General features: G+C 30.0%; 1 non-coding gene across 1 annotated transcript; it reads left to right on the top strand.

The window, feature by feature from the left end:
* Positions 1-5041: 5041 nt before the first annotated feature.
* LOC136231426 (small nucleolar RNA R71) lies at positions 5042-5148 on the top strand. The gene has a single exon (XR_010689813.1). It is a non-coding gene; the product is annotated as a small nucleolar RNA R71 (small nucleolar RNA).
* The last annotated feature ends 289 nt before the right edge of the window (positions 5149-5437 follow it).

Genomic DNA, 5437 nt, shown 5'->3' with positions numbered 1-5437 from the left:
CCTGACCTATCTAAAATTGTACCATTTAGCCCCTGACCTATTATTTCATCACATTTGGCCCCTTATCTATCCCATTTGATGAAATTTCACCCAATTTGTATGAATACTTAACGGAATCATTATCTCGTTACACTTAAACTTCAAACGTGATATTTCTTAAAGTTTTTTTTCCACATTATGTGGAAATAATTAATTAGATTAAAAAAGAAAACAACAAAAAAACAAATCCTAAACTAAAATCTATTAAGTTTAAGTGTCAAAATATCGTTACTTATCAATGAGATAATGATTCGGTTAAGTTTGAATTCAAATTGGGTGAAAGTTCACCAATTTGGGATAGATCGGGGCCAAATATGACCAAATAATAAGTCGGGAGCCAAATGATAAAATTTCGGATAAATCAGGAACCAAATAGTGCTTTAAGCCCTCAATATAAAAATACATACTAAATAATGCATTTTCCCCTCAATAAAAATCTAGTTTTCTAATAAAAAAAAAACGAGACAAGAATACTTAAAAAACAGAAAGATAAAAATCCCTAAAAATAGAAGAAATGGTTTTAAAAAATGAAAAGAAAAAAAAGAGAGAATAATTAATGTAATTTTTATGGCCAATAAAAACCCAAAGGCGGCCCAGGTGAGTGGGCTAAAACACAGAGCACCTAAACCCTAAGGAAACTAACTCCTGGGCTAATTGTTAAATTAATAGGAAATTACATAGATTAACATTTTTTCAACTCCATCCTCTCTCTCTCCTCCTAGTTTCTTCTCATCTCTCTCCCTCCTCATCATCTATCAAATACACAACTTTTCCTATTTTGTGAATCTATTTTGAAGAGGAAGAAAGAAGTTTATCTTCCTTCTTCCTCCTTCCACCGATTAGATTTACTGTATTTTTATGGTTATTTTTACTCTTTATAGTCGTTTTAGTGCCTTTATAGTTCTTGTAAGATTTCATTCCTTGTGTTTTTCTTATTGTACTTGCTTGTTAATCTATTAAAGATATAAATGTTTCTATAAAAAAAAAAACAATTTTAAATAAATATTTATATAAAAAAAAATACATAAAGTATTTTTATTTTTGGGTTAAAAATGATTGTACTAATAAACCTCAATTTGCAAATATTTTACGAACGGAAAACTCATATACTTATTTTAATAATTATTTATAGATATACATCAACTTTTAATGTGTTTTTATTATTTAAAATATTAAAATATCAATTTGATTATTTTAAATTTGTTGGCTTATATTTATAATTATTTTAGATTTTAATTAGTTTTCTAAAAATCCACAAATTAATCTTGAAAGGTTTTAACTTGTAATCAATTTAATTTTTGGACCATATTTTTCTAGTTGTTAATTTTTTTTATTCACTTTACAGTTCTCTAAAATTATTATTTAAAGGCCCTGTTTGGTAAAGAGCGTTTTGGGATAAAAAGAGCGGTTTTGACCAATTGTAGAGGTTTGACCACTGAAACCGCTGATTGGAGTGTTTGGTGGAGAGGGGCTTGGAAGAGAGTTTTGGGATGAAAACGCTAATTTAGAAAAAGCTCTTAAAATGAGCTTTTTCAATTAGCGTTTTGGAATATTAAAATTAATGGACTTCTTTAACCCTAATAGATAGACTCCCTCTTTTCCTACGCCAAAATTAATGCCCTTATTCGTCTTTTTGCACAAACCGCTATTATCAATCAGCTAATTTTTACCAAACAGGTCTACACAAACAGCTAGTCAAATCAGCTAATGTAATCAGCTAACAACTAACAGCTAATGTAATCAGCTAACAGCTAATTCCCAAACAGGGCCAAAATTGAATTGAGTAGAAAGTTCGTGTGGTCCAGTAGTATTCACATAGACCCTAATGACTAAATGAATTTGGTCATTCACCGTTAAATCTAGGTTTATTTAAATCATAGGATGAAGATTCAAAGCCTCATAAAATTTAGATTAAGGGCCTGTTTGGTTCAGCTGTTAGCTAATAGTTGTTGCGGTTGCTATTAGCTGTTTGCAGTTGCAGTAAGCTGTTAGCTGTTGTTGTTAGCTGTTTAATTACTAGTGTTTGATAAAATTATATTGAACTGTTGCTGTTCGGATTTAAAATGTCTAAAATTGACATGTTTTAAATTAATCAACGATGAAAATATAAAAGGAAAAATGTGAAAAAATGCACATAACGTTTACAACTAGAAATAATTTTACTCTTAATGTCTAAAATTGTGAAATTTTACCCATAACTCTGGTAGTTAAGAGCAATTTTATCTCTAACATTGGCAAGTTTGGTGGATTTCAGATATTATTAGAAAACATAGATATTTTATTTCTTATTATACACTAATTGCACATACCAGTAGTTCTAAAAAAGATATTTCATATTTTTTTGTGATTTAATAATAAAATTGAAAATTAATATTTATAAATTCGATGAAAATATCGGAAATTTTTTGTCCAACTTATACAAAAGACAATATTGGGGTATTTTTGCACCTTATCCTATTATAAAATAAAAAATATGTTACACAAATTAATAAAAATAATCTATATAAAAAATAAAAAATTTATTGAACGCAACAAAATGTTGTTTTTTAGTAATTATGTTGTAGAAATATAAATAACGTTAAAGAATAAACATATTTTGTGGAAATAAGAAGGATAATTCTGTCAATAACAACTAACTGCAAACAACTGTTTATGAAAAGCTCCAAATATGAGCTTTTCGTGAAACGCTCTAAAACGCTGCAGTTTTCAGAAAAATGTTAAACGCTGCGGTTATATAAACCTAACCAAATGTTATATTTCCTGCGGTTTGGAGTGAAACGCTAAACGCTCTTCCGAAAAGCTGAAACAAACACCCTCTAAATGATCCTAAATCAAATGGTGAATGAAGTGTAATCAATCATACACCATAGGTGTCGATTTCTATTTCTAATATCAACAATATTCACATAGACCTTAATGATGAAATGAATTTGGTCATTCACCGTTAGATCTAAACTTATTAAATGTAAGTCTTATGATATTTGGAATTTCTACCATAAGATTTTAATAAGCCTAGATGTAACGGTAAATGACCAAATACTACATGATCATTAAGATCATATAATCGAAAATGTTACTAATACATGCAACAAACTCTAATTAAGATATTATAAAATTCTAGTTAGAAATTGAAGTCTATGATAGAATTTCAAATTCAGTTAATTGAATTTATCTACAAGAATATCATTAACTAAAATGCTTAAATGTGTCGTGTAACTAATTGAATTCAAAGTTTAAATTTATAGTTAAAACTCCAATTTTTATTACTATCTCACAAACCTCTGCATGTGAATGCCCATTAAACTTAAAACATGCACAATATATGATTATATTATACTATATCATATAATTTAATGAACAAATAAAGTCGATAGCATTCAAACCCTTAATCACTTAATCAAAGAGGCTTTGATATATGCCAATGTCATGGAATCAAACTTAAACTTATAGTAAAAATCCAATTCATATTAATAAATATATATCTATCTTTTTTATTTTGTGGATTTGAGTATCCTGGCTTTTTATTAAAAATATTATTTGATTGTGAACTGTTCGGAAGCAACTTGTTTATTTGTTCATGATTTTTGTTTACAAGCAACTTCTTAATTAAGATCATAAGCAAAATCCTATTGAAATACAGTCTTAAAATCTACAAAACTAAATTTTATATTTCTCCTTTATAGAAATACTATTATTGAAAAATTAATCAAACCGAGCTTGCTCACGATCCTGTTCATGAATATTACAATCAAGTTTGTTCAATCACGAACCTATAACTGAGCCTGTTCGTAAGATTTTCGAGCCGAGTTTCGTCGTACTCAAGCTCAGTTTGTTTACGAATTGAGCCTTAAAATCATGCTCAAGCTCAGTTCATTTATAAATCGAATCGAATACGGTCTAGCTTTTATCTTCCCAACTGATTTTCTTTGAAATTAAATCTTTTAAGAACTTACCATAGTTAGGAATTTGCGTTATCGCATCCATAAATGTCAAATTAATATGCAAATTTTTAAGTTTATCAAAAAATGTTAATAGTTGTTTGTCATAGTCCTTATTTCGGACTTTGTGTGGAAATGGTGGTTTGGGTACAAAAGTTTTTGTACTTGAGTCAATAGGCGAACTTTTTGCATTTAACGTATCTTCTTTGGATTTCGTTGGTAAATCAGTTCCTTGTAAAATAGAATCTTCGGGCATTTCTGGACCTAAGTAATTTTTCCCTGAACGAAGAGTGATAGCCTTTACATGCTCTTTCGGATTTTCTTCTGTATGGCTGGAAAGACTTCCCTCTTTTCGGGATGGAATTGATTTAGCAATTTGTCCAATTTGAACCTCCAAATTATGGATGCTAGATGAGTGGTTTTTAATAAGATGATCGAATTTATTCTCGATCCGTTTAAAACCATCGTCGTGATTACTTATTTTTCCACCGATAGCATCTATAAATTTGTCAATTTTAGAAGATAAAGTGCTAATCGTATCTCTTGATTGATTTTGATAATTATTGGTACGATTTTGATTAGCATTTGCATTATTATTATTATCTTTCCAGTTAAAGTTAGGATGATTCCTCCATCCAGAATTATAAGTACTAGAGTAAGGATTATTAGTTTGGTTTTGCCCTTGGACAAAGTTTACCTGTTCAATCTCGCTCATACCTTCGTAATCCACATCCATTGGGATTGGGTTACCATTGGTATCGCACGATGCCATAAACTTATCAATTTTGTGCGATAAGGCAGAAAATTGGGCTTGTAACATCTCGACTGGATCAAGATTCACTATACCTTTAACGGATGATGTGGTTGAGGATGATGGTTTTGCCACCGGTATGTGTCCACATTCTGCGGGCCACATACTGTTGTTGATTGCCATTTCCTCCAAAAGTTCTCTTGCTTGGACATATGTCTTCTTCATAAATAACCCTCCCGACATAACATCTAATGAACTTCTAGTTGTAGGATTTATCCCATTATAAAATGTTTGCATTAAAAGTGTATCAGGTAATTGGTGGTGTGGGCATAAACGTTGAAGTTCTTTAAAACGTTCCCAAGCTTCATAAAGAGTTTCATTATCATTTTGAGAAAAAGATGTTAACTCTTTTATGACTCTTACTGTTTTTGCTAAAGGGAAATATTTTGATAAAAACACTTGGGCTAATTGGTCCCAAGTTTCAAATGTTGCGGCTGGCATAGAAGTTAACCAAATTTTTGCCTTGTCCTTCAAGGTGAAAGGAAAGAGACGAAGTTTGACTGCTTCGGCAGGCACATCTGTCATTTTGAAAGTGTCACAAATTTCTAAGAAATTTGTCAAATGGGCATTTGGGTTTGTTGAAACACCTTTCCACATAATTTTGATTTGACAAAATTGTTTAAGTATAATTAAAAACATATTCTAAACA

Source organism: Euphorbia lathyris, chromosome 5 (genome assembly GCF_963576675.1).
Source record: "Euphorbia lathyris chromosome 5, ddEupLath1.1, whole genome shotgun sequence".
In the NCBI taxonomy this organism is placed as follows: Eukaryota; Viridiplantae; Streptophyta; class Magnoliopsida; order Malpighiales; family Euphorbiaceae; genus Euphorbia; species Euphorbia lathyris.
Note: the sequence above shows the minus strand (reverse complement) of the source record. Positions and strands in the feature narration are given on the sequence as shown.